Consider the following 18077-nt stretch of genomic DNA (forward strand, 5'->3'; position numbering starts at 1 on the left):
GTATTGAGTTCCAGCTTTCTATAGATAACAGTAAGGGTGAAGTTTGGTATTTTATCGTTCTTGCGAATATTGGCTGTACTTTGTAGAGATGATCAGTCCGGGATGAAATATGATGGGCAGGAGCGATGCGATTAGCTGCAAATGGGCAGTCACCATGATATAAGGAATGAAAGAACGATAAACGAGAGAACTTGCGTCGAATGACAAGGTCGGGCATATTGAGATATTTAATATTAATCACACTGTGATACGTTGAGTATGACGAAAGGATGAACCTGGCAGCTTTATTTTGGACAGACTCAAGACAGTTAATGATAGACACACTACTTGGATTCCATATTATGGAGGCATACTCTAGAGCTGACCTTATGAGAGTAGTGTACGCGTGAAGTTTTGTCTCGGAGTTGGCAAGGTGTAAACGACGTTTAATGAGTCCCAGTTTTCGAAATGCTTTATTCATGATATAATCTATATGGGCGCTTCAGCCTAAATCAGGACTGAAAAAAAAAAACACCAAGGTACTTGAAGCAATCTGTTCTTTCAACTAAACTGCCATTAATCGTGTAAACTTTGGAAGGCGTATTATTGTGCGTGGAAAAAGTCATTAGCTTGGTTTTTTTTTTTCCATCTGCTACATGTGACACCACTCATTTATCTTGTCAGTCTGTAGGATAACTGTGTCAGTGTGGTCAGCTATCTTCCTAGAAATTACACAGTCATCAGCGAAGAGTCGTACGCTAGATGATATATTAAACGCTATGTCATAATTATAAATTAAAAATAGCAGAGGCCCTAAAACTGATCTCTGTGGAACTCCGGATATGACGCGTGAACTGTTAGACGAATACTCTTCAATTTTGACCCGTTGGGAGCGATTTCTTAAGAATTATTCGATCCATCGGGTGGTGTCGCGATGCAGCTGAAGGTTATTAACTTTTTTCATTAATCTTTTATGGGGAACGCGGTCAAAAGCTTTTGAAAAATTTATAAATATATCGTCGGTATATATTAATTCGTGTACCGATTCATGAAGATCTGTTAGAGCTCGAATAATTGTGTTTGACAAGATTTCTTTTGCCTAAAGCCATGCTGGTTGTCAATAAGCAAGTTGTTGTCGTTTAGATGGGCCATTATGTGCGAGTAAAGAATATGTCCAAGTAGTTTGCAACAAATCGAGGTTAGTGATATGGGGAGATAATTTTCCGGAGATGTGCTGTCACTGGATTTAAAACCTGGGCTGACGTTTGCTGTTTTCCAGTCATCTGGAATGCATCCGGTATCTAAAGACTGCTGAAATATGAAAGTTAATATGGTAGCCGACACGTGTGTTGCAAGTTTTAGAAGTTTGGTGTTGATACCGTCTGGACCAGGGCTTCAATTAGGTGGCAATCGCTCAATAGCACGGGCAACACCAGCTACGTTAATGACGACCGGTCCTGATGGATGAAGAACTAATGGTCTGAGAGGTTGAGGAAAATTAAAAGGCACTGATTCGGTAGTAAAGATTTCTGTAAAGTGCTTGTTAAATAAATCAGGCATTGCCTCTAGAGCCCCCACAAGTCCGCCCAAATCTTTCAATACAGGAATCTCGTGGCTATTCTTGGGCTTAATTACTTGCCAAAATTTAGCAGGGTTGCTTCTGAGCAAACTCGGTAATGTATAATTGAAAAAGTTGTTTTTAGCCTCCTTAATAGCGACTGCAGTTATAGCTGATACGGCTTTGTACTTCTTCCAGGCATCGTCGGAGTTAATTTCTTTTGCTCTGTGGTGCACTCTTCTTTTTTTGTTAAGTTACTTCTTAACATCTTTTGTGAACCAGAGGGCATCAGTTCTCTGCTTTATGTGTAATTTTGGAATGCAGGCATGCTCAATTTCCTTCAGCTTATCCCGAAATAACAGCCAATTTTCGTTCGTCGTGCGAATCTCAAAAGCGGCTTCGAAAATGTGCTCAGTCTTTTAGCATGCAGTTCATTTTTTCATTGTCACACATTCGGTAGTTCAGTATACATTTGGTAGAATCTGCTTGACAGGAAGGTGCATGGTCATGAAACTGTGAACGAGCCTATGATCGCTTATTTCTTCGAGTACGTAGGTGCGAGAAGGAGTGGAGAGGTTAGTAAATAATTAATCTTGAACATGATTACCTCGGGTAGGCTCTTGAACCAGCTGGGTTAGATGGAACTCAGCCATTGTATAAAGTAGGCGTGAGCATTCTTGGTGATTGGGTCCAGCTGTGACGGATGGTTTTATCCAGTTAATAGCAGGATAATTGAAGTCCCCTCTTAATAAAACAATGCTTTAGGGGTAAGTGGCAAAAATGTATTCTAATGCATCGTGCAGGTCAATGAAGTTAACAAGCGTTGAGGTGCCGGCTGGTTGGTAATACATTTTGGAACAACAGCGCGAAGGACGAGGACGAAGATCAGAAGGACACAAACACAGCGTTGACTGACAACTGGAAATCAAATAAGTTGTCAGTGAGCGCTGTGTTTGTGTCCTTCTGATCTTCGTCCACGTCCTTAGCGCTGTTATTCCAAAAAGATCAATGAAATCCGGACGGCTGTTTGCGGGGCGGTAGCATGCACCTATGATATATGTGGTACCTTTGAATCGAAACATGGCCCACAACAGCTCAAGGCACATGTCGAAGGCGACCTGACATGGCTGATAATCGCTTCTTAAGGCGATAATTACACCTCCTCCCCTTCCCTCTTTCCTGTCTTTACGAAAAACACATATTGTCAGGAAATGATAGTTCACCGTTAGAAATTTCAGTAGTTAGCCATGTTTCAGTGCCAAGAGTGACATCCGGACAGCAAGTGAAAATCATGCCTTTTACGGTGTCAAGTTTAGGAACAATACTACGGAAATGAGCAAGAATCACAGAAATTTCGTGAACCTTTTCAGATGATCCTTTGCTTTGAGTTCTTGGTCATTTAGGACTGCGTACATCTTGTTCGCTTACCTTCACGACTTGTTCCAATGTGGGGTCATATTTGTAAGTTACACCATGCAATTGAAGCTTATTAAATCGAAGTGTGAATTTCTCGTTTTCTTTACGAATAGTTTTTGCATACTCCCTCAATTTTTCTCGTTTTAGTTGGATTTTAGGTGAAAAGTCTTCTTCTAACCACACTTTATGTTTGACGTCTTTTAAGTTAAATGCATATTCCGCAGTACTTGTTCCTTTACCTTGAAATTAAGAAACTTGATGATTATTGGGCGATTGTAGTCATTGTGACGCTGACCAATGCGATGGGCTCGTTCGATATCGTTTGCGTCCAGTTTAACCTTTAGGTGGGTGGAAATGAAGTCCAGCATTTTGCTTTCAGTGTTTTCATAGTCTTCACCTTCTGTTTCAGACATGCCTTTTACTAAGAGGTTGTTTCGCCTCATTCTGTTATTTAGATCATCAACTGCGTTACCAAGGTTCTTGCTTGTGCTTGCCACTGCAGATTTGATTTCATTAACCGTGCCATGAACAGAACAGGCATTTTCATTAATGCCGGATACACCACTCGTGTTCTGTTCAATAGCGCTAATCCGAGATTTGATGTCAAAAACATCGCGCTTAATTTCTTCTAACGTTGGTGTCGCGGCCTGAAAATATTGCTTGTTTTCTTCAATGAATTCTTTCAGCAGGTTAAGAACGTCTTCTACCTTAGGTCCAGGATTTGCCTCAATGTCTCCAGCAGAAAGAAGTAGCAGGGCTAAGCATACAGATGCAAGCACATAAGAAGGTCTCGACAAAAGTACGCGAAGAAGCGCGGAGACTGCACTTGCTCGAACAGTTATTGCGCTGCGACGATGAGAACATGGTAGAAATGTACCTATGCATGCGCGGTACGTGTTTACGTCAACTCCCATATCACAGGTTGACTTTACAGCATGTATACATCAAACAGACCAGAACGGGATCAGCGGCCACAAAGTACTAACAAGTAGGTGTAAATAAAAAGACAAAGCCCTACCTACGACGAAGCAGGAAAAGCAACTTAGCACGCGCAAACAGTGGCCGCAAATCCCAAGGGCCCAGTAGTTGTCCGCTCCTTTTATACGTCCAGGTGGCAAGGCGAGCAGTGATGACGTCACGAAGACGAAGGAAGCACTGCTGTCCACCACCAAGGGCTTTTTTGTGGGTCGATAAGGCGCAGATAGCAGGACTGACGGGCTGATGGCTGGCAGGCGTGAAGGGCATGCACACTCGGGAGGAGGTCGATACCTACGACGAGGCAGCAAAAGCAACTTAGCACGTGCAAACAGTGGCCGCAAAACCCCAGTGAATGTGCAGAACCTAAAAAACAAAAGTTAGCGTAGGAATTAAAAACCAATTAAAATACCGTTACCTACCCCACACCGCCTAAAACACAACTGATTAAACCAACAGAGGGTTACACCAAAAGATTGGCAAAAACCAAAATATTCATTGCAGAAAACTGGCTAAGAACTATAGCATTGATTCACTTCATCATTTCATTTCGGCCAATCAGCTAGAATTATTTTCTGCTCTCATTTAAGGCGGACGGAGACCAACGCAGTCGGCTTAGGCGAAAATGAAATCATGTTGGCATATCATACCAGTGAAAATCTCAGTTATTTCAATGATTCCTGGTTGAACCAATCGTGTTTCCTAAATTGTAATGGTGATACAGGGATGACAATACTTGACTTCACTGGTCTCTCGTAAGTACGGCGACAGCACCTGTAGCGCCTATTTAACCCAAGTGGAAAAAGACTTGGATTATATCATTTATTGCAAATAAGGTGCTTGCGACGACTAAAATGTCCACACAACACAGCATCCACACTAGGGCAGTATTGGTTTGCAGGCTGTCGCGATATGATCGCAAGGGCGGATTTGTTGCGGAAGGGAGGGCAGTAAAGACTACAAATCACCAAGCCCATCCCCCAACAAGCCAGCAGTATTGCACACAGAAACATCGCTGTACACCGCTGTCAGACAAAAACTCCAGGAAATTCATATTTTCATAACCTGCGCTCGCCCAACCCATCTCCCCGCCCTCACCGCCTCTTCCAGAAGGGACACGAAATTTACCCTTGTGTGCGATTAGAGGTAATTTATATCCACGTAACCTGCTATGATCCTGGCCGACTGTTACGTTTTGCGGAAACATTCAGTGGGAGAAATTTGTGGCTAGGTTTTTTGGGCTCTTATTAGCAACGGCGCCATCTCGAAAAAGCAACAATCGTGCAATCACTTCGGTATCATTGTGAAATGTAGCAATAGCACAGTTTTCTATTTATTCTCTAAACCTTTAACCTAAGAAATAAATGGTGCCGAATGTTGCCCGTTTGCTTCCGGAGGCAACTAAATATTCCGAATGGCGTGTTATTTGATAAAAGCTTCACAGATTTTTCTTTTTTGATTGCAGCCAACTTCACTTACCTTTTAACTTGAGCTTTATCAGACTTTTTATAGGGTACCAGGATGCACCTCTGCTTCAGTGGTGAACGTTAATCGTGAATACAATATCTGACATCTAATCAGCAGAGCTTAAACGCAGAATCCGCAAATAGGTTATTGAAATAATAAAATTGTTCACCTTTGTCTAAAGTGTTACGACAGTCCACAGTATCTACTCCACTTCTTGAAGCCTTCGTTTTCAGCGAGAATTCGTTAAGCCGAGTGGAACACATGAGCTCAAAGGAAAGGTATGCGAGCATTTTCAAAGTCCGTGATGAAGCTCTAAAGGCAACCGAGTTGCACACTACGCAATGAGTAGGATGCAGCAGTCCCGCTGATAACGCGAACAACCAGATAAGACGAAGGAGCTTGAAACTTTATTTCTCTTTCTGAGAAAGGCGCGTCCGTAGTCACTGGCGTTTGATTTTTTTCTATATTTTGTTTTTGTTTTCCCTCGTTACTTTTCGTTGCCCAAAGACGCCTTGAAGAAGTAAAGCTCGCTCGCTTATTTTCCGCTTAGGCCACTTGTTGCGCTTTTCTCTCGTTTACTATTGCGTTTAACTTTACTTGCTCGTCGTAATAAAGTATGTGAAACAATACACTGCAGACATGCCTCCATTCTCGTTTTGGAGAGATTTTGAGATCAATAGCTGTCTCTATATCATCATCATCATCATCATCATCATCATCATCAGCCTGACTATGCCCACTGCAGGGCGAAGGCCTCTCCCATATTTCTCCACTTAACCCGGTTCTATGCTAGCTGCATCCACTTGACCCCTGCGAACTTCTTAATCTCATCCGCCCACCTAACTTTCTGCCGCCCCCTGCTACGCTTTCCTTCCCTTGGAATCCAGTTTTTTACCCTAAGCGACCATCAGTTATCCTCTCTTCGCACTACATGTCCTGCCCATGTCCATTTCTTCTTCTCAATTTCCGCTAGAATGTCGGTAACTTGAGTTATTTATCTAACCCACTCCGCACGCTTCCTATCTCTTAAATGTTACCCCTACCATTTTTCGTTCCATAGCCCTCTGGGTTGTTCTCAAATTAAGTAGAACTCTCTTGGTTAGCCTCCACGTTTCAGCCCCATAGGTGAGTACAAGTAAGATGCAACTGTTATATACTTTCCTCTTTAGCGATACCGGTAAGCTGCTAGGCATAATCTGCGAGTGCTTTCCAAATGCGCTCCATCCCAATCTTATTCTTCTTGTTATTTCCTTTTCCTATATACGCTCTCATATCTCGTGTAAAGAAGAAGATAGAAGTGGTGTGGCCTGCAGTCGTGCAGGTATTGGCTAAAAAAATGTGCGGGAAGCCTAAGCAAATGCGGCAAATACTTAACAATACCAAATACCTAAAGAGTACAGCACTCCTAGTCCCTCACACGAGGAGCTGCAATCAGACACCTTTCCTAAGAGTGTTCGCAAGTGACGTTCCCTAACCCATGTTAATATATGTGTGGTTGCATCACCTACTCAAACCACCACATGAAATAAAACTACAGTTACGAGCTTAAAGGCACTCATGTACTTTTATTCGTTTTCCCAGTGACCTCAGCGTTGAATTTTATCGCTAGGAATTTTTGATCTGAGTCTATTTCCTCCTCGCGAAGCTCGTTCTTTAACGATTCACTGATGTCGCCAAAGTGTTCGTTTCACGAAACCAAGTTACTATCTTTATCTATTTGGTTTTCGTAGTGTCTCCAAAATTTCTTTTCTTACGGCAGATTAGATTTATTGCGTTTTACACATAGAAGTACACGAAACACGTTTGAAGCAAAATGTGTCAATGAGTACCGGATTAAAGTATATGAGACCATTTCCTGAGCTTGTAGATGGCTCGCTATACGCGATAATGTTTTGGTGATGTGTATAAAGAGGCCACTTCGGCAAATTTGTAATGGTTATGTATCTAAGTACACATAATAAACGGGAGCACACACACGAGCGATGTAGACTTCTTGCTTTTTCATCCCTGTCTACCTCAGTACATAGCATCAAATACGTATTTTTCTTTCTTCGTGGAAGCGAAGGCGCTCCGCTCGCGGTAAACGTGCGATGCCATGAACTCCACTAGAACGCTATAGCTACTGAACCAGAACGATGGGTCTATAGTGAGATTTTTCCACATACCATAATAATCTTTATATTGTATGCCGTACTTCAGCGAACACTCGCAATGTACTAAGAACAGTGATCATGCTAAATTCTCGGAACGAAGAAACAAAAAAATAAATACAGCTATGATCATGATTGCTCCAATTGCAAAATTTAAACATCAATTGATAGGTTTTTGCCATTGCAATATTTGAGGTGAATAATGTTCAAGAAACTCACAAATATGCACTAGTGCCCGCAAATTAAGACGGAGCACACAAATGAAAAAAAAAATTTCGCGGTGCGCCCTTCAAGCGATTGCGCATGCGTATAGCTTGGCTGCGTGTAGGGTAACCGGATGTTCAGCCTGACACTCTCGGTGTTCGCCTCATTAGCAGCCCGGACAAAGGAGAGCGCTTTCTTCACAGGCCTGTGCTCCGTTTTCTTTTGTGGGTCATTGTACGTACAAAAACATATAACTCTAATATTTCACACACACGCTTTTTCATGTAACATGCCCCTCTTCTCCTTAACTGATTGTCATAAAGGAAGCCTTGTGGTCGCATAAACAGATGGAAATGTGTTCGACGTTTTGGATCCATTCCTCGTTCTCAATAAAATGTCTACTTCAGCTTAGCTTTTGACTCAGTGGCGCGCCCTTTCGGATTTTTTCGTCGACGGCCGACGCTCAGCTTATGATTCGGCGTCTCTCACTTGTGGCAGCAGTTATTAGCATAAGCTACAGCGGTACGCACCTCTGGAATCTGCCATCGGCACTTGGCAGCACTGAGCATCGGCTCGGCCGGCTTGTTTCAGAGACAAATGAAACAATTCTAACCATATCTTATTGCTCGCCGAGAAGTCCATGTTACGAAAACAAAATGTTTTATAAATTTACTGAAGGCCACTGGTGCTGATGTCATAAAAAACTTCAAAACAGGTTCCCGTTTTTGCTTGCATTCTCCTTGAAGGGCAGTGGCATTTGCCGTTCAAAAGCCTCCTTGAGCAAACCTCAAACCTGCAAAAATAAACAGTTACAAGTTGTTGTTGTTGTTGTTTTCTCACGTGACATTTTGCTTATGGGCAGGTGCATCATCATTATAATCATTAGTGTCGCCGTTGTTATTGCATAACTCATCAACAAATCACATTACAGGAGCTGTCTCTCATAGCTGTGAAACTGCGGCTGTCCTCCCCCTTAGCGACGCATATTTTGTGCATCGTCGTTCTCCGCAGTGTCAGCTTTTATCCTCGCGGTGCCTTACAACGGTGATTTTTGGCCATCGATATCGATGCATCGTTTTTATCCCTTGTACACGATGCGATGCGTATGCTATCAGCAAAATAATTGCGCCTAAAATGTAACGTAAGCTCGCTCGGAGTAGCACAGACCTTTCTGGAACACATCCTTAAAATAAAGGTGCAATCTAAAGAAGTAGTGTTGAAGTCAACGTATTCTTGCTCCAATTCTAGCGGCAGCTGGTGAAGTGTCCTAGAATTTCTGTATATGTGGATGCTTTCAGCATTTTGCCTTTTAAACGACAGTCCTTTAATAGTTTGAACATCACTTTAAATAATTGATACAGGAATTTGATTCTTTAGGCAGTGAGGCATTAGTGGATATATCTATAGAGGCAGGCAAAATGAGGTTTTTTAAAGAGACAATCGGTATAAGGAACCTCAAATGGACAACCTTCAGTGCAATTACCTGCGTTAAATAAGAAGAAAAATGCGAGAAGCCGCCAGTATAGCTTATCATGACAAAACTTTAGAACTTTGCAAAGAAATTAACACTCAGGCCACATGATGCAGGAAGAGAAGAAAACGAATAAAGACATGCGTACAAAGTATTATTGTGAATGTTAGTTGCTGCATCTGCATTGTTAGTGCGCTAAAGCCACGCTGTGCACAATTCAGCACACCAGATTTGTACTCTGCAGATAAATCCTGACCACCTGAGATTTAGTAACATAATCTCCTTTTTTATGTATTCTTGGCTTTCATTCTCTTAATTTATTAACTGGATCCCATTCATTTAAGACTAATCCAAAAGCAGCGTCCTGAAGACAAAGGGCACATGTGCTGAGCAGACAAGAGGAGTGGTGCCGAAAACTTAACTTACTTTGAGCGTTACTCGTGTAAAAAACAACTAAGGAAGACTTCGCATAGAAATCTTGTAGCTTTTTTTGTACTTTATTCTTTTGTTCAACATTCTGTCGTACTCAGAGCAGCGCACCAATGCAGAAGATTTATTCGTTTATACTGATGGTTGCCCACGTCAGCTAAGTAAGCAAACTAGTAATGTAATGATGGGGACGAATTTTTATTGCGCATAGCAGCTTCGTCCCGGAATACGATGGCGCAACTTTTTATCAAAGTGGGCAAGCATTCCTTTCCCAAGAGATACCCGCAGAAGCCAAGCACGATGCAAACAAAAACCTATCATCATCGATTGGTAAAGCGGTATTTGTACATCGAAGAATTTATAATATATCAAACGTTTAGAAAACACTAAACTCAAGAAACAACGCTGAAAGTTGTTTATTCGTAAAGACTGCACCATTCTCGTGCTTCAATGCAAGTAACTAGCTTTAAAACGACAGAAAACTGGAATTTAGGTTGCAAATTATTTTTGCGCAATGGAAATATTGATGTCTAAAATATTCGATTCCGTAGCAGTTTTGGTACAAACGCTGTAGAAAATTTTTACCGAGTATTTTTCGATCAGTGCATGCACCCGTTTTTGTGTAGTCCGATGCTGGAAACCATGAGCAGCGACCGCGAGGACGACAGGTGCTCGACAAAAAAGACGTACCCGAAAAAAAAATATAAATTTGACTCGCAAGACAGAAATTAAACACTTTTTCTTAGAGTAACTTCCTTTTCAGTTTCACACTCAAGACTATTACGGCACAATAACGCACGCCTCATCGACTAAAGTGTTTGTGGGCACTATCACCGCTTCATTCACAGAATTCCAAACACTGTGGCGCCATCAAGTCGCAAAAGCTGAAAGCATGCCTCTGGCGGTGCGAAAGGAGGGGTGGTTTTTATTTAAGTATGCAGTGTAGAGAGCGGAAAATATAATAAATTATTACAAGCACTCCTAGAAGAAAAAAGAACAATGTGCACTTACGAAAATCAGCGATATTTTTCTCACATTTAGTCACGTGGAGTACTACACCGAAAGTAATAGGGTTTCTCTGTTAAATAGCACCTCAGTTGTTTTTAGGCTATTTCCAATGACAAACTAAAATTGTAAAGCCTCTTTTCTGCTCGGTCTGTAGTATATAATGCAAGCTCTTTTCATCTCTACCATAATCTCATGACATATTTTGGACAGTGTCCTGTCGCCTTAAGTTCCCAAGGTACTACAAAAAATCTTGTTGGTAAAGGCGGCTATGTCTCGAATGTACGACTCAAAACATATGAATTTGCATTTAGCGCCCTTCGAACAAACGGCTGAAGAGCTGTACTGGGCCGGTTTTTTGCCACTTTTCCTTCCATTGTTCGTCCCGATGTGCGTTTTTCTGTGTCCTTCCTTCCAATTTAGGCGCGAAGAAACAGATGAGCCCGACTTTAATGGCTTGGCTCAACGACCTGTCCCTCTCCTTAAGATTTTCGCGCCAGTCGTGCTTTATCTCATTGCGAGTGCATTTCTGCAGTAGGGATCGTCGTCGCTTCTTTTAATTTCGCAATTATTTCAGCTTTATCTCGTTTAGATACCAGCGCTCTTTCTTGCGTTTGCCTCTCCGCACGTTTCAGCGGCAGCACTATAATTCTCGCTTTCTTCTTTCTTTTGGGAGCCGGTGCCGCTGCTTTGTTCTAGGACGAGGCCGCGATTGTCTCGTAAAATCGTCACGGTTGTCACTAGCCATACCTGCAACGATGTTTGTGATGCATTATCTTGCAGGCTCAGGTCTACGTTCTTCCCCAACGTCTTTAAATGCGCTTTCGTGCCGATCTTTCTAGGCTAAAATTACATTGACAACATTACTGTCTTGTAGTGTGATCTCTACAGTGTCAGACAGCAGCTTGGGTTCTACAGGCACTGAATAATCATTGAAGCTGTCATGCACCTGTTTACCGGTTGGCGGTAACCAGAGAAAGAGTAGGGCCATTGTTACGGCGCTGCGTTTGCACCGTGGCCATCAGCGTATGTCTCACTCCCAGTCATGACCAAACAAGGCTCACACACGCCAGCGCCCAGCTAGGCATTTCCATGCCGACCCGCCACTAAATCTTCTTGGCGCCGCTGGGAAGGCTACGGGGCCGAAACTCATTATCTCCCTGTGCAGGTGAATATAGTCCCCAAATTCGAATTAGTGTTTAATCTTGAAACAAATGGAAATCATAAAGATTTCGATTTCGAACACATTTCTAAGTACGCGGAATGGATTGCTCCCTATCTGCTGGTTATTTTTACCCATGAACTTCAACAACAACAGATCCCAGATGATTGGCGATTAGCTAAGGTAGTGCCAATAAACACATCGAAAATTATAGGCCGATTTCATTAACATGCGTCGTTTGCAAGCTTCTGGAACATGTTATTTCTAAATAAATTTACTCGTATATGGAAGAAATAAATGTATTTTTTCAAACCAGCACGGTTTTAGGCAAACGCTTCCAACGATAACGAAACTTTTAGAAACCACAGACGACTTTGCCAGGGCATTGGACAACAGCGGGCAGATTGGCGCAATTTGTCTCAACTTGTCTAAGGCCTTCGACAGAGTGTCTCACCCGGACCTTATTGAAAAACTTAAACTAATATGAATCAATTCTAATCTGAGAGGCTAAATAGCTGCATACTTATCAGAGTTTAGTATGTAGAGATTAACGGTCATAAGTCAGAATTCTTAAGCGTAACTTCCCGCGTCCCGCAGGGATCCGTCTTGGGGCCTCTTTTATTTTTAATCTATATTAACGACATAGCTGCTGACATTGCTAACAATATTGCCGCACGTCTTTTCGCGGCTGATCGTTTACTTTATCGAGGATTAAAAACCAAGTCAGGTCAAGACTTGTTACGTGACGCGCTAATTAAGGTTAAAATTGGTGTGACTAGTGGAAAATGAAAATAAATGAGGAAAAAACAGTCGTCCTAAAAATTACTAACAAGACTAAGCATTCACTTGATTATAGTTACGTGCTGGGCTTTACCAAACTAAAAACAATTTCTGCTGGCGAATATTTAGGATTAACAATAGCAAATGACTTAAGTTGTAATATGCACATTAACCAGATTTGTTCAACTGCCGAAAAGAAATTATGGGATTATAATTACCCCGTTTCACAATTCCACATTATTACATATGCGAACTCATTTTCTCGCCGTACTTTAGCAGAGTGGAATTCATTGCCAGTTGGTGTACTAGAATCAAACACGTTATCTTGTTTTGAATATCTAACAAGAGCTTGTAAAATGCATTTTGCATACGCTGTAACGTTTCTCATGTTCCTATTGTCTGTTGCGTTGTTCTTTTTTCTACATACATTTACGTTTTGTTATTAAAAAGTGTATTATCTGCCTCCCACCCTGTAATGGCCTTCACCGGCCAACATATCGGAAAATAATAAGACTCCGCAGAGTCCGACTCGTCGAACTACATGGCGGAGGGACACATTTGCAAATACTGCTCCCCCGTAGCTGTTCTAGCGGTGCCAAGAAATCGTGTCGCGGAGTATTGTCGAGGCTCCTCGCTAGTCGCTCGCTGCCACCTTCGCAAGTGTTGCTTTGTAAAGCGGCCGCGTACTCATCATGGATCTGGCTTCGCTGATCAAAGCTTGTGCCCTGCGCAGTTTCCATGAACGTCATTTCATTTTTTTATGTGCCATGCTCTATGATGATGCTAACTTCGAAAGTTACAGTTTTGTCATCTTCTAGCATGACCCCATCTCCGACATGCTCTGCAATTTCCGATTTTGACTCGACAGGCGGTTCAATTACTGTCCCCCACTCTCACATGCTGGACTCGGGTCACATAGGGTTCAAGTGCCCATAAAGCAAGTGTGACAGATACTGCGCCTTTCCCTTCCTAGAAACCAATTATTAATACAGCTACAGGAGCCTGCGTGCCGTTCACATCGCCCTACGGCATCACTGTGGTTTCATCGCCGAGGGAGCCTTCGCCAACCGTTTCTGTTGCAGGTGGCTTCACCAAGGTAACCCGAGACGTTTCTTTTCGAGGCTCGGTCGGCTCGCTGCTGCGATCGCATTGCTCTGCCGTTTCCCTAAACTGTCTTTCACTCTCTGGTACAAGTTCAATTTGCTCCGAGACTTTCTTAGCGTTTTTCTCCTGATACGCCAAATCGGCAAAGAATGACCTGCCCTGATTCTTCAGCAGCTGCTCAGAGCTGTTTAGAGATGAGTAAGGAAAATTGTTCCTGGAGTGCGGCCGACACAGGCTCTAGAGGTATCCACGGGCCGAAATTTTGAGCACGAACCCGGCCCAGGCCCGACGCCACAGACACGAGCCCAGCCTGACTCTGAACACGCCTAAGCCAAGCCCGACCTTCAGATGTAAGGCTCGGCCCGGCTCGTCATGCTATAATTGTATTTGAAGCAATGATAGAGATTGAAATAATTTCAGGATGGTAAGTTTATTCATGATCTGGAAATGTGGAGTTCTCACGCTTGAAAAGGCAAATATGCTGAATATCTAGAGGATCAGCATATGCATAAAATTAAATTTCTGTGCAAACACTACAAGTTACTCATTAAATTCAGGTATTCAGGCTCCTGAATAATGAATCCGGTACGTAGTGCTCAGATTTCTTTCAGTGTTATAGCTTGCGGCTGGAACGACTAGCAAGTTCTTTGATAGCAAAACAAGTTTTCGGTAAGCAGCTTGTTTGCTTCTCCAAACGTGCACTAGCTCTAAGCCTAAACAAAGGGTTGATTTTGTGGCGAAGTAATCGGTGAGCTCGCGTCGGTCACCGTGTGCCTTTCACGTAAACATTTCGCAACGAGAAAAAGAAGAGCACACTCTTCCACTGCAGATGTTTTGATCTATGTCCCGTCCAAACGAGGTCATGTAGAGGCAGGTATAAGCCACAATAAATACGTTTCATAGGCGACAACGTGGCGCAAATCTCTAAATGGATACCCACACATCAGTGCCAGTGTTACCCAAGCGTAGATGCGAAACTAAAAACTAAACAGCCCGCGAGCGGCCCTCTGCTCGATCGGTCACTGACGGCTACCAAAGATCCATTCGCGGGGAGGAGGCGGGAAGGAAAACGGGTCGACGCCGGGAGAGAATTCGGAAGCTCTCGCGTGGGAAGGAAGGGGGAAATGCTGCGCAATATAGACGCTTATCGCAATTAGGCCGTATTCGCCCTCTCGCAAATGTTGCATGCGTTCGTGATCGGGGTGTCCAGCCCGGCCTGCCTGAGACGAACATACCTTTGTGCGTTCGCGGCCCACGGGCTCCCGAGTGGCCTGGACCGGGCTTTTCGGGCCGGCCCGAGCCTGTGCATAGCTCTAGACATAGCGGCTTCTGTGTTAATTTTTTCAAGATCTCCTTCACGGGTAACCGTTGCGATCAAAAAACAGGCACTCTGCTCCTCAGCCACTTGGCGTATCCCAACGTAATCTCCTGTTACCCGAAAAATCTTGCATTTACATAGAAAAATGAAGTGGTTACGACGAGGGAGCACCTGTGGTAGCATTATACGAGCTAAGCAATTAGAACTTAATAAGGCCATTAGGGAATCCAAAGAGTACTATTTCAGGCATACCTTGCCGAATTTTATTCCAACTGCACCAAATAAATTCTGGAAATCTTCATGCAAAAAGAAAAATCTACTGATCAAATAATGCATGATGGAGTGGTCCTTGTCGAAAAAACAACCATTGCAGAGAAATTTAATTACCATTTTCATAGTGGGTTTTCTGAGCATTCTACATCTGAACACTATGTTAATCATGCATGCTTGGTTGTCCCAGACATTGTTTCGCCTTCTGGTGTAGTTGCTATGTTGTTAAATCTCAAAACAAGGACATCACCAGGACCTGACGGAATAACTAACAGTTTTCTTCGTCGCTATGCTGAAGCCATTTCCAAATTTTTTGTTATAATTTTTAATGCCTCAATACCATCTGCTAGCCTTCCTTCTGACTGGAGAACGACACGCGTTGTGCCGGTGTTTAAGAAGGGAGACGCTCTAACGGTATCTGATTATCGTCCAATTTTACTTACTTCATGTTGCTGCAAATTAGTTGAACATATTATCGCCAATGAATTTACTAAATTTCTAGCTGAAAATAACGTCTTGTCTTCTATCAGCATGGATTTGGGATGGGTTTTTCTGCTGTAACACAGTTTACCTCTGTTATCCATAACTTTGCAAGTATTTTGAATAAATCAGGCCAGGTTGATGTTATATTTTTGGATTTCAGCAAAGCATTTGATCTAGTCTCACACTGTAAGCTAATTCACAAACTTCATCTGATCAGTCTTCCAAACTTCATAATTAGCTGGGTGTCTTTATACCTGACTAACCGTACTGAAGTTGTTTTGCATAGGTGATCATATCTCGAAACCACTTCCAGTAACAACAGGAGTGCCACAAGGTAGCGTACTCGGGCCGCTATTGTTTCTCATATATATTAATGATATTATGAATTCAATAGCTGACCCAGTTCAAATTCCGCTCTTTGCTGACGATTGTGTTCTTTTTCATGAGATCAACAATCTTAGTGACCAATTACTCCTTAAATCTAGCCCTAATAAAATTCAAGGATGGTGCAGTGAGTAGGATATGAAACTTAACACAGATAAAACGGTCTTCATGAAAATAACAAATAAGCGAATCACACATTCATTCCAGTACAGTCTTCCGTCTCATCCTTTAACTGAAGTCAGCGAATACAAATACCTTGGAGTCACTATAACTAATAAACATGATTGGAACCGACATGTTTCTAACATATGTGCATCCTCATTTAAAAAGCTTTCACTTTTACGACACAAACTAAAGTAAGCTCCGTCTAATGTAAAGAAGTTAGCATAGTTGTCAGTTATAAGACCCAAGCTTGAATATGCCTCCACTGTTTGAAACCCGTGCACAAAACTCAACATTCACGCACTCGAAATGATCCCACGCAAAGCTGTTTGTTTTATTTTTTTCAAGTATCGTGCAATGGACTCCCCAACCGAACTAATGAAGCAACATGACATCCCAACACTCGAATTACGAAGAAAGATTCAAAGACTCAAACTTCTGTCTTTGCTGATACATAATAAACTGATAATGAATTCCTGGCCTTACTTGAAACCGTTAAACACCCGTCTGACAAGAAATCATCACGAAAATCAATAACTCCATCCAATTCTAGAGTAAACACTTTTAAATATTCCTTTTTTCCTCGAACTGTAGAAGAGTGGAACCGCCTGCCACCTCACCTGACAAATAGCATCAACTCGATTACCCTAAGTGAGTCTTGACTACCTTCACTAATCTGTTATTGTGCTGATTTCTGCTGATATTGCTGATATCCTGCTGATTTCACTAACGTATTTTATTTGATTATTGTACAAAATATTCGATTTTTCTACCCCTGGCTGCCATGATTATTGTGTTCTAGCTGTGTATAACATTATTGGTGCCACTCCTGCTCGGGCCCACCAAAGGGCCTGCAGTATATTGTAAATAAATAAATAAAGTAAACTCACGCGGGAGATGAAAGACGGGTACACATCGTGCATAATTGCTGCTGAGTTTCGAAATGCTATGCACGTTTTGCCGTTTACGTTAATCTCGCGCATAGACGGTTTCAAGTCAAAGGTTTGTTGCATGTTTCCTGAATTGTTGCAAACGGAACTTTCTCATCGCAGTTCCTAGAAATGTGCCCTTCCTTTTTGCCATTATAGCACGTCAACGGCTTCCGTTTTTCTTTTTAAGAACGTATCACATCGTTGTCCTGCTTGGAAACATTGTTAGCATATTGAGAATCATGCTGTCTTTCTTTTGCTGTTTCTTTCCTGAGAGAATATACTCTCCAGGACTCGCGACGGATGAATGGCTTCCATTCATCGGGCTTCCTCGAAAAAACATTTTTGTGCCACCTGTTTTTTCGGCGGCGGTATTATTCTTTCGACAACTCTGCTGCCATGGGTAGCTTAATCCCATTTATCCTACCTAGCAACCAGAATCGGACATCATCCTCGACAAAACAGTAGAAGTGCTCTAACGCGATACATTCTAGATAATTGCGTTCGTCTTAAACCTCTTTGCTCTTGAGCCATTCAACTAAGTCGGTTCTTGAACGAAACGCAAAGTCAACATGCGACTCACTGCCCTATGTGCATACCGCAACCTCTGCTGGAAAGCTTCAGGCGGCAATTTTACTTCCGCAGTAGAGCTTCCTAGAGATAACTGTAGCTTTCAAATGCCTCTTTCGATAGGCACGGAATTACGTCAGATTCTTCCCCGGGAAGCAAAGCTAACACATTCTGTTTCTAGAGGGATCACTCGATGTCATTTCTTTCTCACACACGCTCAAATTCCACGAGGAATTTAGACATATCCTGGCCGCAACAAAG

Source organism: Amblyomma maculatum, chromosome 10 (assembly GCF_055883805.1).
Source record: "Amblyomma maculatum isolate TAMU_Amacu chromosome 10, ASM5588380v1, whole genome shotgun sequence".
Lineage (NCBI taxonomy): Eukaryota > Metazoa > Arthropoda > Arachnida > Ixodida > Ixodidae > Amblyomma > Amblyomma maculatum.